Source organism: Carassius auratus, unplaced genomic scaffold (assembly GCF_003368295.1).
Source record: "Carassius auratus strain Wakin unplaced genomic scaffold, ASM336829v1 scaf_tig00215788, whole genome shotgun sequence".
Classification (NCBI taxonomy): domain Eukaryota; kingdom Metazoa; phylum Chordata; class Actinopteri; order Cypriniformes; family Cyprinidae; genus Carassius; species Carassius auratus.
The window spans coordinates 23847-42004 of record NW_020528245.1 but is presented as its reverse complement, the minus strand read 5'-3'; the positions used below and the strand labels follow the sequence as shown (position 1 = coordinate 42004).

General features: G+C 37.4%; 1 long non-coding RNA gene across 1 annotated transcript; it reads left to right on the top strand.

Annotated features, from left to right (window-relative positions):
- The first annotated feature begins 1088 nt into the window (after nt 1-1088).
- LOC113095800 (uncharacterized) lies at nt 1089-17697 on the top strand. The gene is made up of 2 exons (XR_003288418.1): nt 1089-1605; nt 17160-17697. It is a non-coding gene; the product is annotated as an uncharacterized LOC113095800 (long non-coding RNA).
- The last annotated feature ends 461 nt before the right edge of the window (nt 17698-18158 follow it).

Here is an 18158-nt window from a genome sequence, read left to right as displayed (position 1 = left end):
ATGATTGCACATCTAAGGACTCCTCTGTCAAGCTCCTGAAGTTTGCAGACGACACCACACTCATCGGCCTCATTCAGGACGGTGACGAGTCTGCTTACAGACAGGAGGTTAAAGAGCTGGCTGTCTGGTGCACTCTCAACAACCTGGAGCTTAACACACTCAAAACAGTGGAGATGATCGTGGACTTCAGGAGAAAACCCCCTGCACACCCCCCCCCCCCCCTTTCACCATCATGAACAGCACTGTGACTGCAGTGGAGTCATTCAGGTTCCTGGGCACCACTATCTCTCAGGCCCTGAAGTGTGACATTCACATTGACTCCATTGTGAAAAAGGCCCAGCAGAGGTTGTACTTCCTTCACCAGCTGAGGAAGTTTAACCTGCCACAGGAGCTGCTGAAACAGTTCTACTTCACCATCATCGAATCCATCCTCTGCACTTCAGTAACTGTCTGGTTCAGCTCAGCTTCTAAATCTGACCTCAGAAGACTACAGAGGGTAGTCCGGACTGCTGAGCGAATCATCGGTTCAACCCTCCCGTGTATTCAAGAACTATACTTATCCAGAGTGAGCAAAAGGGCTAGCAAAATAACTCTGGACCCCTCACATCCAGCACACTCCCTCTTTGAACTGTTGCCAAATGGTCGATGCTACAGAGCTCTGAGCACCAAAACGACTAGACACAGGAATAGTTTCTTCCCTCAGGCAATCCATCTAATGAACAATTGAAAAAAAAAAAACTGTGTAACACACTACACTATTTATATTTACATATACATACACTTATTTATCTAACACTGAGACTTAGAGTACACTTAAATTGTTTGCACATAATATACCTGTACATACATAATGCTCATGCCATACATTGTCAATTTGTATATTTTCGTTCCTTATCTACCTATTTCATTATCTACCTATATATATGTAACGGATAAATATTATAGATGAGGGTTCTTTAATGAAATCCTGCTGAAATGTGATCGCGCTTCCTATTGGCTGCGCTGGTGGCGCTATAGCGCACGGAGTTTCGAACGAACTGCAGCAGAGCTAGAGGGAACTGCTGTGGTTGAGTCATTTATGTTGCAGCTCCACATTAAAAGTAAAAATACTGGTTTTATATTGAATGTTAGGAGATGTATGTTAGGGATTGCACACAGTGGACATTAATTGATTTTTGAGTGTGTTTTCTGTTCGTATTTTTGGGTAATTTGATAGTTTTATTTCTGTTTGCACGAACTCCATTATCTATTAATGTGGGCCATTTTTTCCATGTGCTCTCTAAAAAAACTGAAATCATTTCTCAAAAAGATGGAGCTGTATTACCGTGACTCACAATTCTCTTATTTCCACTGCTCTGTGTGCAGGGAAATAAAGTAAAACATCATCCACAATCTGAGTGTGTGTGAGTGCTGTGGAAGAATGGGGCAAACCGGGCCAGATTAACCAAAGGTCACATTGGTGCCGTGACTCAGGACTTCAATCAAGGTGGTCGAAGATCATCCCAACATCGGACCGGCGGACCTATCGTCATTCTTCACTGCACAGGACCTTCAGCTAAGCTTTTATGGACACTCTGAAGTGGTTTGATATTTTATTGACTCCAGGTATCACAGCAGTATAATATAGTACACACATTGGTTTTTTTCTTTTCCCATTTATATACTCCTATTACTTAATTATGGAAAACAATAGGTTAACGGGATCTCGTTATTTGGGCAGTCCGGTTAGTGTTGGTCGAGGGAGAGGTCTATTAGTGACACCTATTCCTTTCCCAGATATTAGCTCTAAAAAGGGTGCCACTAACAATGGTATGGGGTTAGAAGCAAATGCATTTCTTGAGCCAAATGCTAATGAAAACCCTGTTAATGTGAATTGCACTTCTGAAACTACATGGCCAATTAGTACATCAACTCCAGTCCTTACCAGTGACATGATGAGTCAGATGGGTAACATAGTGCAGCAAGTAGGCCTTCAACTGGCAGATAGTATCCTTGCACATTTGAATTTGCAAAGTCAATCAGAAGTTGCACCTAAGCAAACTCAAAATAACCACAATAGTAGATACACGCCTGAGCAGTGCTCCATGTCAAGTGCATCACAGATTCAAGTAGTGCGTCAGAGGGAAGTTAAAGATCCTCCTACTTTCAGAGGCGATACATCAGACACTGTTACACTCGATGAGTGGGTGGAGCTCATGAAGAACTTCATAAAAAAGGGGTTTCTGCCTACTGAAGAGCAAGGTGAAGAAATTTTAATCCACTTGAGAGGCAAAGCCAAAGATGTGGTGGGGATACTGTCAAGCGGATTAGATATCAGAACGAATCCAGATGCAATCTACACCTTATTACGGAAGCATTTCAGTTGTCATCAGTATTCTCCTGTCCCTTTACAAGATTTCTACACTACTCTTCCAGAACCTCGGGAGGATCCCTTTGATTACTGGTTACGCCTGAACCATACTGCTGACATCACAGCTGAATGCCTGAAACAACAGGGAAAGGTACTAGACAACCAACTGAACGAAGTCACACACATGTTCATTAGGAACTGTCCAAATTTAGATCTAGCACTGACGTTTCGTTCAAAAATCATTGACAAATGGACGGCTCATGAAGTGCAAGAGATCCTTAACGAGTATCATTCAGATAAAAATCTCAGAGCCACTGGACAAGGAAACAGACAGATTGAATGTGAAAATAAAATCACTATGAATGAGATGCGTGTAAGTCCTGGCTCCAAACACAGTGAAAGCTGAACAAGATTCACTTCAGTCAAAACAGTCAGAAAACATGGCTCTGGAAAAAGTGATCGATATGTTGGAAAGAGTTCTGATGAATAATAGTAGTAATGCACAGGCGAGCAAGGAGTATAGGAAGAGAAACACCATGCCAAGAATTCCAGGCTTGAATGATACACCGTGCTTAGTGTGCAAGGACACGTCACATTCTGCTTTTACTCACTGTAAAGACAAAAGGCTCTGTTTCCAGTGTTTTTCGCCTGACCATCCCAGATTCCGGTGTCCAAAGGAAAGGAAGAATGCTTCCTCAGCCAACCAGCAGTCAAACTAAGTGATCTACGTGTGAGGGAGGATCACGTAGATCTTGAGAGTGAATCTCCCATATCCAGTTTTGAAGATGAAAAGGATTATGAGTCTTTATGTCAAATGTTCAGTGATGTAACTTCAGACAAAACGGTCATCTTTCAGGGTGTTCAGAAAGTTCCAAAAGCTGATAGCTTGTTTTACACATCTGTTTCAGTTGAAAATGATCTCGTCATTAAGGTTTTAATTGATAGTGGATCAATGGCATGTACTATTAGCGAGTCCACTGAAGAACGGGTGCTGAAAAATATCCCAGATATGATAAGTCAGCCAGCAGAAGATATTGTTATTGTTGGTTGTGGTGGCCATCGTGTTGCCCCCACTGCAGTCTATGATCTTAAAGCTACAGTGTACGGTTGCTCCATGATAATTCCTGCTTTAGTTGTGCCTGGGCAGACCGAAGAGATGATTTTGGGCACAAAAACGTCATAAAGAGACTTCTGATGCAACTGAGAGAAACTGATGGTTACTGGAGGCTCATGTCTAAGTCAAGTAACAATGAGAGTGATGAGTGTTGTTTGTTTCTATCTCTTTTCTCAAATGCAGAAAGATGGAGAGGCGAATCCATACCTGAAAAAGTCGGTACAGTAAAGTTACATAGGAGTGTGATTTTAGAGCCACAAACAGAACATCTGGTTTGGGGTAAGCTACCTCAGTCTTCTGTCTTTTCAGTGGGAAGCACTGTTATTGTGGAACCGACCAAGTCCAGAACAAGACCAAGGCAAATATTGGTCGGAAGGGTCATTACACCACTATGGGGAGATGGTTCTATTCCCTTAAAAGTCATCAATCCCACTAATCACAGAGTTGTGTTGAAGAGAAATGCAAAATTAGCTGACGTGTCACCTTGTATTGCTGTGCAAGATTTACCGTTGCCGAAACAGATTCAATCTAATCTGCAGTGTACTGAGGAACCCTTACCACCTAGATCCAGTGAAGAGATGAAGCGAGTCTTGAGTGATTTGAACCTTGGTGAACTTGACTTGGAGTCATGTGAAGTTTCAGCCCACTGGAAAGACAAGTTGATGCAAATTATTGAGAAATATGAATCAGTTTTCTCAAGAGACAAAATGGACTGTGGAGAGGCTAAAGCCTTTGTCCATCGGATTAATCTCACGGATGACAAACCCTTCCGATTTCCATATAGGCGTATACCACCAAGCCAGTATGCTAAATTGAGGACAGCTTTGAATGAGATGGAGGAAAAAAGCAATCATTCGCAAGTCACATAGTGACTATGCTTCCCCTCTCGTACTAGTTTGGAAGAAGAATGGAGATCTCAGAATTTGCACTGATTTTAGGTGGTTAAACGCGAGGACTATCAGAGACGCTTATCCTTTACCACACCAGTCTGATGTGTTAGCTGCTTTAGGAGGCAACACTTTCTTCTCAACCATGGATCTTACCTCAGGGTATTACAATGTCCCCCTAGAAGAAGAACACAAAAAGTATACTGCTTTCTCTTCCCCATTTGGACTTCATGAGTATAATAGGCTTCCTCAGGGTCTCTCTAATAGCCCAGCCACTTTCATGAGAATGATGATGTCTATTTTTGGAGATGAGAATTTCAGCAGCGTTCTTTGTTACCTTGATGATTTGATGGTGTTTGCCCCTTCTGAGTCAGTAGCCCTCCAACGTCTTGAATTGGTTATTTTGCGGTTGTCACATCACAATCTAAAGTTGGCTCCAAAGAAATGCTGTTTCTTGAGGCGGTCTGTGAAATTCCATGGCCACATTGTATGTGAAGAAGGGATTAAGACTGATCCTGGTAAAGTTGAGGCAATTAACAATATTCAAGCTTCTGATCTGATGGAACCTGATGGAAAAACACCATGTCAGAAAAAGATCAGGTCCTTTCTTGGAATGGTTCTGTACTATCAACATTTTATTGAAGGATGCTCAGCAAAAGCAAAGCCTCTATTCAAGTTGACATCAGGTTCAGTAAAACTGTCACAAAAGGACGTAATCCAAGAAAGAAAATTAGTTACCTCAAACTTTCACCGACTGACTGTACAGCTGATTGTGAAGAAGCCTTGCACACACTAAAACTAGAACTAACTAAAAATGTAACACTGGCTCACCCAGACTTTGACCGACCTTTTGTTTTGGCTGTCAATGCATCTTTCGACGGAGTGGGAGCTGTATTATCACAGGTTCTGCCAGGTGAAGAGATTGCAAGACCCATAACCTTTGCAAGCAGAACTCTGTCTCGCTCACAAATGAACTATCCAGCTCACAGATTGGAGTTCTTTGCCTTAAAGTGGGCTATCTGTGAGAAGTTTAGCCATTGGCTGAGGGGACGGCACTTTACGGCATGGACCGACAACAATCCTCTTACATATATCCTGACTAAACCCCGACTTGATGCATGTGAGTAACGATGGGTGGCAAAACTTCATCTTACAGTTTTGATCTGAAGTATGTCCCAGGAACGAAAAATGTTGTCGCTGATGCTTTGAGCCGTGAGCCATTTGTTCAGTCTTGCATAGGACATCGCCTTATCACTGAACCCTACTTGTCTCTCTTGAAGGATGTTAGCTGTGTAGTCGACAACACTGTCCAAGATGCTTTCAAGTGCACAAGTAATCATCAGGTGGTGCAGAAGGATGGGAAATGTTCTTGTGACCCAACCAGTGATGGACTCTCACCTTCAGGTTCTTCTGGGTGCCAGGAAGTTTCTGCAGTGTTAGCAGCACACATTACTGGAGGTTTGAGTGAAGTATTGGGTACAGTGCCAGCCATTTCACAACCACAACAGTTTAGCCCTCCTTTGCAACACAGCAACATCGTGTTTGAACAGGAGAAAGACAGTACCTTGAGTCGGATTTTGTACTACATTGAAAGATGTCGGAAACCATCTAAGAAAGAACAAACAAAGGAATCCACAAGTGTGCGGAAACTGTTGAAACACCATGATAAACTGGTTGTCTGTAATGGTGTACCTTATAAGGTAAAGAGAGACCTGAAGCTAAACAAGAAACTCTACCTGTTTGTTGTACCTGCTTCATTGAAAGCGCAAGTTCTTCATGGTCTCCATGATGCCGTAGGACATCAAGGACGTAGCAGAACACTGTCTCTAGCAAGACAACGATTCTTCTGGATTGGTATGAAAAAAGATATCGATGATCATGTGAAGAATTGTCATCGATGTGTGGTTGGTAAAACCTCAGAACCCAATGCTTGTGCTCCACTGGAAAATATCCGTACATCAGAACCACTTGAGCTGGTCTGCATTGACTTTTGGTCAGCAGAGGTCAAAGAAGGAAAGTCGGTAGATGTGCTGATTGTGACTGATCATTTTACAAAAATGGCCCACGCATTTCCATGCCAGAATCAATCAGCAAAACAGGTTGCGAGAAGACTCTGGAATGACTTCTTTCTGGTCTATGGATTCCCCAAAAGGATTCATTCTTACCAGGGGGCTAATTTCGAGAGCAAGTTAATCAAGGAACTATTGACCCTGGCAGGTGTAGATAAATCACACACAACACCATACCACCCCATGGGTAACGGCATTGCTGAGAGGTTCAGTAGGACTCTTGGAAGCATGATCAGGACATTACCCCCTAAAGTTAAATCTAAATGGCCACAGATGCTTCAGCAACTTACTTTCTGTTACAACTGTACAGAACATGAGACAACGGGTTCCTCGTCTTCCAATTGATGTCCTGTTTCAGAATGTGCTTCTTAATCAAGATGTGGTGGATTACAAAGATTTTGTGTCCAAGTTGAAGACATATTTGTGTGAAGCAGCTCACATAGCAAGGATGCACACTCTGAGAGAGCAGGAACGACATGGCAGACTTTACAACAGAAAGGTAAAAGGCTGTCCACTGGCTGTTGGAGATAGAGTGTTGGTTGCGAACAGAGGTGAAAAAGGTAGAAGAAGAGTTTCTGACAAATGGGAGTCATCTCCATATGAAGTCACTGCAGTGTATCCTGGTATCAATGTTTACAGGATTCGAGAAATCAACTCTGACAAAGTGAGGGTAGTCCATAGAAATATGTTGTTATCGGTGAACTTCCTACCAGTTGATGAACATCAGGAATCTGATCAAAAGAATGATGATGTGAATGATGAAAATGATCCTCAGGAAGTTGATCATGATGAACGAACTGCAAACTGGGTATTGAGTAATCCTGGTGGTTTTGATGACGAGGATAAACATACAAACTTTACAGCCTTACCTGACGTGTCAGATTGTGTTTCTGAGATACTGGACTCGGCAGGCACTGATGCTGGGAACCTGCAGGAAATAAATGATGTCAAAGTGATAAGTGATGTAAATGTGACGAGTGATGTTGATTTGCCTGATGAAGGAGGTCAATACTCTAACTCAACTCAAGCAGAACATGACAAGAATGAAGTCATCCAAGATGTGGAATCTGTGGTGTGCTCACAGCCAAGACAAGTTGAGGCTGTCCCAGCAGGCACAGGAAAATACTTCCAGACCGGGGTTAGGTGCCTCCCTTGTCTCTAGGTACTTCTTATTGAAGAATCCATTGATTGGCTGATAATCATACTCCAAGTGCAGTTTGTCTTCTCTTCTTTAATAATTGAAAACATAAAGTGAGAATTCCATACCCTTTTTTTTCTTTATCTTTCTTCACTGTTGGTTTTTCTTGTTATGGTTTGTCCACATTAAGCAGGATTTAAGGGGGGTGTATGTAACGGGATAAATATTATAGATGAGGGTTCTTTAATTAAATCCTGCTGTAATGTGATCGCGCTTCCTATTGGCTGCGCTGGTGGCGCTATAGCGCACTGAGTTCGAATGAACTGCAGCAGAGCTAGAGGGAACTGCTGTGGGTGAGTCATTTCTGTTGCAGCTCCACATTAAAAGTAAAAATACTGGTTTTATATTGAATGTTAGGAGATGTATGTTAGGGGTTGCACACAGTGGACATTAATTGATTTTTGAGTGTGTTTTCTGTTCGTATTTTTGGGTAATTTGATAGTTTTATTTCTGTTTGCACGAACTCCATTATCTATTAATGTGCGCCATTTTTTCCATATGCTCTCTAAAAAAACTGAAATCATTTCTCAAACAGATGGAGCTGTATTAGCATGACTCACAATTATCTTCTTTCCACGTTTAGAATGTTTATTGTAAACTGTATTTTGTAGAGCTCTCAATTCATTGTTTTACTTAGTTTTCCATTCAATTTTATTCTACTGTTACCGTAAAATGGATGATTATTTTGTACTCTGTATATTATATGATCACAAAACATTACATCTAGAAAGAGTATTGGAAAAAGTGTGTATAATTTCCTGTAAAAATTACATTTCAAAATGTGTTTTACTTTTGTTGTTTTAAGTACAACAATTTGAGTAAACCGTTATACTGAGAACAGCAGAGCTAGAGGGAACTGCTGTGGATGGAGCTGTATTAGCGTGACTCACAATTCTCTTCTTTCCACTGCTCTGTGTGCAAGGAAATAAAGTAAAACATCATCCACAATCTGAGTGTGTGTGAGTGCTGTGGAAGAATGGGGCAAACCGGGCCAGATTAACCAAAGGTCACATATATATATATATATATATATATATATATATATATATATATATATATATATATATATATATATATATAATTTTTTTTTCATTTTATTACATCTTGTGTTTTTTGTTCTGTCACTGTCATGTCGCACTGTGGAGCTTCTGTCAAGAAAACAAATTCCTCGTACGTGTGAACCTGGCAATAAAGCTCATTCTGATTCTGATTCTGATATGCTAAGGAATTCAGATACATCAGGAAGATAACTTAAAAAGCAGTCTTTTGTGGAAGAAGTGATGGTTCTTCCGTACTTGTAACAAGAAGTAGAATTTACAATTTTGGCTATATGAAGTTTGCACAAAACTAAATAACGATCTGACATTTCATCACTTGGCTGCATAATTTCGATACTATCAACATCAATTCCATGTGACAGAATCAAAGCTGCGATAGGGAACTTTTGACACTCTAGTGGTTAATAAACAGAACTGCGAAAGAACATCGTAGCCGGAACTACTTTTCACTGTTTATGTCTATGAACAATCACAAAGGTACTGGGTTACTCCGCCGCGGTATCCCCGAAGCAATCTAAAATAGTCAGAATATAAACACTTATTATAGGTGCACCCTAGTGATTCAGGACAAGCCAATAACACGTTTTGGAAAATGGATTCATGGTGTACTCGCTTATTACATACATTGTTCTACATTTTGAACACAAACAAAGTTACGGGCCGCAGCTCTGATTGGTTATTTTTTACCGGGAGCGATGGAGTTTCTGCAAATGGCAATAGGACCACTGGGAGGAGCCAGAGGAGCTTGATTTTTTCACAGATTATCTGTCTCATATTCTACTGTCAGGACATAATGACAGGTTTAACAAATATGTGAAAAACTTTTTTTTTTTTTTTTTTTTACAAAAGTTCCCTACAGCACCTTTAAATCTAGAGTATGATTTTGACAATGAGCATGTCCTGAAACGTGTTGTCTAACCCTAATAGAGTTCAGAATGTGTACACAGTAAAAAATGTTGGTTTGTTTTTTTAACCTAACCCTTGGGTTAACCTAACCCTAACATATTGGGTCAATGTGTTGGGTTATCTTAAAATTTGTTGGGTAATTTTTTTTTCGTTGTTGGGTTATTTTTAGTTATAACCCAACTGCTGGGTTAAATATGATTCCCGCTTCACTCCGTTAAAATTTTAACGTTCCAGTCAGCAACTCACTCCCCGCTTAAAGGTTGGTTGTAGTAACGTAATGTAAATTTGGTGCACTGCTATAAATTTCCGCTGAAAGAGCGGATTGCCTCACGACTGTGCTCTTTTCTTTCGCCTGGGTTTTGAACTTTTATAACAGAAAATTGCAGGTTCATTCAAACGATTCTCATGGAGTCTGTTGTCTGTCGCATGACTGATTTGTGAGCTCAGTTCGCTCGAGCAGCTTCATTCATTGGCCTGATCCGATAAATGGTCTGTGCGGCTTTTCTAGCTTAATTGTAATGATTTCGTCAAACTTTCACATTTTACCAGACATTTTTATTAACTTTAAGTATTACTTGTCTAAAAAGTTTTGCAGCTAATCTTTTAATGTATTGATGCTGACGAACAAACAGGAATAGCATTCCTTTACAATCGATCTGATTCTCTGGGGGAAACAAACAGACTAAAGGGAATACAAACTTTAACATATAAAAAAAAATTATAATTAATGTATCAGACACATTACTTAATGTTATTTCAGTTATATACATCATATGTTTATATTAACAGTTACTTACCTTTCATAATCATACAGGCTGCTGCTGATGTCCGCGCTGAGTCCGAGTCGCTGACTGGACCGTTAAAATTTGAACCGGAGTAAAGCGGAAGATATATTTAACCCTTCAGTTGGGTTATAACTTAAATTAACCCAACGACAAAAAAAAAAAAAAAAAAAAAAAACAACAACAAAAAAACTAATTTTAAGATAACTCAACACATTGACCCAATATGTGTAACCCAAAGTTTAGGTTAAAAAAAAACAACCCAACGTTTTTTACTGTGTGACTATGATTATTATTGGCACACAGAAGCCAGTTTTTGAAGATGTAAAAAGAAGAAAAAAACACAAATCACTCCCACCAGACTGACAGATGACTGTTCAGACCGAGTGTTTTCCAGATACAGAGTTTTGTTATGCTAAATCTTTACCTCTTTGTCAGGTCAAGGTTCATGTTCATGCTCAATTTTAAACAAAGATTGAATGTTAACAACTTTTTTTTTCACTGAATAAGAATTACTTGCATATGAATCAATCATAACAAACTGTAACTATTCTTGGTTTTATGATAACCCATTGCACTCAGTAAGTTTGTGTTGTTCCGAGTGTGATAAAACCTAATATAAAAATAATATATCTAATATGTCTATTTAGTAACAGGGTTGCTAAAGTTGACTACAATCCTCAAGTTTATTCTTCAATGAAAATGATTTTAAAAAATGAATTTTTCTTAAATATTTTTTTTTTTACGCTTTTATTTTTTATTTATTTTTTTACAATGTAAAAAACCTAAAACTTTACAGTATATAGAATGGCATCTGTTTTTAGACAAAACAAGATTGCTTCTGTCTAAAACAATGTTTTGTAAAAGTAGAATACAAGATGTAGTCAGCCAGACGATGAACACTATTAACAGCAATTTTTATATGAGTCATTCCTGGTATGCAGTAACATTTTGGCTTCATACGTGTTAGAAAACAAAGTTACATGCTTTTTATGTTTTTTGCATTCTAACAAAATAGTGATTGTTTAACTATTAGGAATGTATATTGGTCAAGGGGACCAATTAAAAAAATAATAATTAAATGTAGATTGTTCAGACACTGGCCATGAAAATATTCCACCCTGTTAGGGACATAAAGATTATCACCACATGTTAATAATCTGGATACTTGGATACTATCCAAGAAAAGCTTATTATTGTTTAACATTTACGGCCCGGTTCCCCAAAACGTTCGTAAGCTAAGTATATCTTCTGTAAGTCACACTTTCGTAAGGTTGGTCTGAACCATTCGTAAGCTCTCTCTTAGTGTTGTTAGAGCTCAAAAGTCACCGCCACTGGGCAGCAGTATTTTTTTAAATTTTGAGGTCAAAATATGGTATGTTGATAATATTGTAGCTAAACAGTGATTTTATGTTATGGACATTTTAAGACTATGAAGTTGACTTTATGTGGTATCAGAACTAATATGGTGGTAATTAGCCTAGGCTATTTTGTAATGTAATTAAAATTAATTAAATTTTTTAATTCTGCAAATTTACTCCCTTTTGACATTTTGCCTGATGTGGCTATAGGTATATATATATAAAAAAAAATACCTCCCAAGACAGCTCATTATGGAGCTGCTGGACCTTCTCAGACCTGCGCTTGCCAGGGTAACGCGGCGGAATTTTGCTTTAAGCCCTGAAGTCCAGCTGCTTGTAGCGCTACGTTTTTATTTTTATTTTATTTTTTGCTACAGAGAGCTTCATCGAGGTCGTGGGAGAGGGCTACGGCCTAATCAAGACCTCTGTGTCACCAATGCCCTTATCTGCCATGCCGGGGATTACATCCTGGTGGATGGCACACTCATCCCTATCGCCAATGCATCAGTGATTGATGAGGCGTACATATCGTGAAAGGGACACGCGACCATAAACGTGCAGGTTATAGTGGACCATCTATAGGGGTGTGATCACTGACCTGGTGGCAAGGTCCAGCAACACTTCAAGTTCCTCTGACGAGAAGCTTGGTGCCCTTTTTTACGTTGCTTCCCCAGCATATTCTGTGTCTAACTCTAACTCTCTCTCTCTCTGTTCATTGTAGACAGATTGCTTTTTATTGAAAACATTAACCAATGGCAATCAATACTGCATTAAACAGAAGTAACTGCAGCTGCTTGCCAATCAATTCTGATTGTACCTTACCATTAATATAAAAGTTTATTATATAATTTTTAGAAGTCGTTAAACCCATGTCAAGAAGCGGCACAACGGGATAATGAGGGTGGAAGATTAGCGAGCGATACCCGGTGCGTCTAACGATACCCGGTTCGTCTAACCGTCACAACATATCGTGTGAACATATTACTGACCATTTGATAATTTAATTTATAGTCTATATTCTACTGATAACTTAAAATATGTTGAAATAAATGTTACTGTAATAATTTGAGGAATGTTCATTTGCATAGAATGTGTTGTCTTTCTTAATGCTTTATTGCAACTTCGTGTGAAGTGGAAAATCGATTCATGAGCAATCAATGCCAACTAATTTAGCACCCTCACTTAGGAGAGCGCCATTGTAACGTTGGACGTAAGAGGCAGCGTACTAAGAAGTTTCCTAAGGCACACTTCGGGGAACACACTTAGGAACATAAACAACTTTGATAAGATATATCTTTTGAGGTCTTCTTAGCGCGCTAAGAGTGAGCGCCATGCCGTCTTATTGACATCTTATTATAATTTTTTTCTATTTTTAAAACAATAACAAAACAATTATTGATGAATAGGATGTGTTAATTATTAAGAACAGGTACTTTTTATGCCAATTTTTGGCAATAGGGTTGTAAATGATAAAAAATTCCTCAAAAAAAAAAAAAAAAAAAATGCTGTTAGTGTTGCTCACCTCACAAAATAACACAAAAGTATGCCAAACATTTAACGTTGCTATGAAATTATTATTTAAAATGAATTGTCTAACAGAGTGGAAAGGAGCATAACAGGGTGGAACACCAGTGTTAATAGGTTAGTTAACAGTGGACAAGCTTTCCGTCATTGCCCTGCATGGTTTCCCATCTGTAATTTGTGGAACTGCACTTGTATAATATCATATCAAAACAATACCATAAATAAATAAATAAATAATAATCCAGATTTCCAAATTCCTTATCACAATAAATCATGGTGGAAAAATGATTATCTGTTCAGATGACTATATATATATATATATATATATATATATATATATATATATATATATATATATATATATATATATCCTGTTAGTTGCACATTTTGAGCTAAGTTAGCCATACAGTAGCTCACTGAGTTATCAACCTTTAGCTAGCTAACCTTCTACAGATTAACAAAACTTTTATAACTATGTCAGATTTGTTTTTAAATTTTTTTGATAGGACAAACATTCTCCATAATATAGCCTAACAGGGTGGAACTTTAAGGGTGGGACAAGCAGGATAACATTTCAAAAACGAAAAAAATTTAGGAGTGAGAGTTGAAGTTTACCTCAGTTTGTACAGACTAATTCCAGTGGGAAAAATAAATTGTCACTTATATAAAATGGTCTCAATGAAATTGCAGTCGGTTTTGTAAGGTGAGAAAGTATGTACTAGCAGGGTGTAAAATGACTTCAGGAATGCATTTATTGAAGGAATTTGTAAATAATATAACTATTTTTCATGATTAGAAGCAGTTTACCCTAGTCTATAACATAATTAAAAAGTTATTATTTTTTTTTTTATTATAATTTTTTGGTTTATATTTCTTGTTGAAGTTGATTACTTTGCACTAAGGACATAATATAATTGAATGCATATATCAATAAAAAAAGGTGTGTAAAATACAAAATAGTATTTATCTCTACTATCCCTTTTAAAGTGATAAATGAAACCTAAATATATAATTTAAGCCATATCTTATAAATATGTGACTTATTTTAGAGAAAATATGATTAATCATCATTGGGACACAAAAGTCACTGTATAACAGGAATGATTCATATGATGTAATCACACTTGTGACAATATTTGTAAGTTCTGTTTGTTGATTCAAGGTTAGCATCATCTGGGGTCCTCTGAGGGGTCAGCATCATCTCTTCTCAGGTGTTCTGGATCCAGACTGGAGCTTGTAAAAAATCCTAGTTACCATGGGATGAAGATCCTAAAAGAAACAGAGAAACACATAGAGACATCATTAGCATAGCTGCTGTTCCAACAAAGTAAAATTAATTAGTTTAACTGGAGCTAAAGTATAAAGAATGCTAATTTGATCAGACGCAACTGCAGTCAAAATTTCTGAGATGCATTATTCGAATTCTTGGCAAAAGAGATGTTTTAATCTAGATCTAAATAGAGAGAGTGTGTCTGCTATGGAATACAACAATGGAAATGCTAGAGATGAATTGTAGACCTCATTTAACTTTATTTAAATTATTATTTAAAGTGTATAAAATACATTTATAATTTATCAAATTTGTTAAATTATTATTAAATTTATTTTATCTGGCATTAACAGTGAATCCCTCTCTCTTCAGTCAATGTTGCTTTGTCCAGTCCAGCTGGTTAATTTTAACAAATCAGGATCCTTTAATGCTGCTAGTGGTGCAGAGTTTACTATTTTATGTACACTATTTTTAACTACTGCTAAAAGGGACATACTGTAAGAAGTAAGATCTAGAAGACCATTTGCTCATCTGTCCCTTCACCCATCCTTAGGCCCCATCCTATGCCCCTGGGCATTATGTAGAAATGTCAAGAACTCAGGTTACCAGACTTACAAACTGCTGAACTGTAAACTACATTTTTTCAGATTTAATTTTAATACTTACATATCCTAAATTCTGTCTAAAAACGATAAGATCCATAGAGAGAAAGAATCAATTGAGGATTTAGCCTTCAGCTTGTCTGCAGTGACAAAAACACAATAAGACACACGCAAACATTAAAATCAAAATAATGCTAAAACATAAACTAAAGAATGCTTGATTTGGTGTGAATGAATGATTAAGTGTAAGTTAAGTTTTACCTCAGTACTGAATGGTGAATATGGAAAATGGTCCAACTTCTGATTGGTTCATTTCTGGTGTAATGAACATAGTACATTGTAGACATCACTCATATAATATAATATATTTTAATCAATTCTCATTTTTCTGAACCAATATCAATTCTTAAATCCCAGGAATCTAGTAATCATCCTGTTTTCAGTTGATGAATGAATGGAACATTGTAGTGCACATCCCATCCAATAACTCACAATAATCTTTGTGCTTTGTTATTATTGATATGAAACAAAGTCTCAGATTTCAAATTATGTCCGTTTTCTTACTAAATTCAAAAACATAAATACCGTTTTGGCGCTGTGGCATGAGATCGCTCAGTCTCAGCTCAATAGAAGCACATGATCTTCTCTTCCTCAATAATACCAGTTACAGCGTGAAATAAACATGAATGAGCATTAGGGCTGTCAACTAATATTCTACATTTTAATATATATTAAAAAAGGTGAAAATTAGAAACGAAGGTGAAAATTTGAACACTATGAAAGAATCGTGTAAAAGCAAAACCCAGTTAAACTTGAGATTATTAGTAGAACAAAATATATGGATATGAGAACATGTACAACTAATTAGTGCTGGGCTGTTGACCAAAAATGTATATACAGTTTTTTTTTTTAATATTCTACCGGTTTTCCGGTTTATGACGTTTTAGGTGTCTAAACAAGCAGCACATGCTGTCAGTTATTTCAGCCATTAGAGGCCGCTCTCACACTGTATAATGAAAACAGAGCCTTCTCAGCCGCTGCAGCAACAGACCCAACCTGGGAAACTTTCAGTCGCTCCAGCAGAGGACGAAACACGGAAAACTATCAGCAGGGATTTTTGCCGATAACTGACTGTTCCACCAATCAACTATCGGTGCCGATTAATCGGCAAAACTGATAAATCGGTCGACCTCTAATCCCGATGCACTGCATCCTCAATTTTCAATTTTACTTCACAAGTGATGTGTGCGCGCGTGTGCATGTGTTCACCCATTCGGGAAGTCACAGTTACATTCCAGTTAAGGTTTCAAGGGAGTAAAGCCTGTTTATGCCATTAGGAAATTAAATTTGGTAAAATAAATGTTTTTAAATAAATGTTCATTTAAAAGCAGTGCTCATTCATCAGTGTATTATGTAACCATTAGAGATGCACACAAAGCTTGCATTTCCAGGTATGTCCCTCTTTGGCTGATTTATTTTCAAGATGGAGGCTCAACATGGCTTCCGCCATTAGAACAATTCACTCGTATGTATTTTAAATGGCAACTTACTTATACACTTAAGAGAATACTTAATTTGTTGTTTGAATTGTATAAACATTGAAAACATATAATTTTGAAAGAACAAAGTGTTTTCGGCAACAAAAAAATCAACTTTAACTATTACACAGTGTAGCTTTAATTACTCTTGTCTCACCTCCCTCTGCTATTGTATGATACCACGACAAAGCACATCAGTACATTATTATTGGTATTCTGTAATTATCCATCTGCCTGCCGTAAGGTTGCTGACCACTGCACAATTGGGTATCTTTGATCTAAACTTGTAGGACTACCATCCACAATCCTAGAACTGAGGTCTAACAGTAATCTGTAATCAGTCATCTGTCTTTCTTGGTCTTGTCTGGTTCTCATTATATACAAGTTCACATTTTTCATGATATCTACATTATTAAATGATTGGAATTTCATTTCTTTGAATATTCCTAAAGCAGTGCCCCGGTGTTCTGTCCAATCTCATTTGTCTGTGCATTCTGCAGGATGATGACGAAGCCTTCATCCAAAAATCCACAGAGGAGACCACAGTGGGAATCTACATTCTCAAATTCCGTGACAGATCAGATGACATCGGGATTGCTCTGAAATGCCAGAACATCTTGCAAGGCTTGGACAACTTTGCGTTAGCTATGGCAATGCTAATGGTCTTATGTATGCCTTAAATCTCAACTACCCACCTGAAATGAACAATACATTTGAGGTAGTGCAGAAGATAGTCTTCTGTTTTTTAATAACTTGATACTGTTCGTTTACTTCTGTAATACATACATAAAAATGAGTTGTACTGTTAAAAGAAATGCATGAATTTGACTTCTTATGATTTTAAAATTGAAAACAAAAATGTCAAGGTATGCTTTTGACAACTTGATATTGTTCACCTTTTCCTCTACACCTGTTTTTGTCTTAATGTTTTTGTTGCAGTTACTGTATGAATGGTTATTACTGTTCACCTTTTCCTCAACATGTTTGACTGTGCATTGTCTTTTACTTGAAGTGATGAATAAATGAAATGAGTAAAGTGATAGGAGTACTTATGTGCTGTCATTGTTCATTGACATTTGTTCATGGAATCTAAGCTATTTTTAACTTCAGTCAGCTTATAGTATTCTAAAACTTAATCAGGTTAGTTTTATTTATTGAAACCTCAGCATATATGAATGCAAAATATAAAAATGTCATGTTAGTTTAACAAGCACAAATTATGTATCTTGAACATGTATAAATCAAGTTTATTTAGCAAACAAATTATGTATTTTTAACATATAAAAATCATGTTCGTTTAACAAGCACAAAATATGTATTTTTAACATATAAAAATCATGTTTGTTTAACAAGCACAAATTATGTATCTTGAACATGTATAAATCAAGTTTATTTAGCAAACAAATTATGTATTTTTAACATATAAAAATCATGTTCGTTTAACAAGCACAAAATATGTATTTTTAACATATAAAAATCATGTTTGTTTAACAAGCACA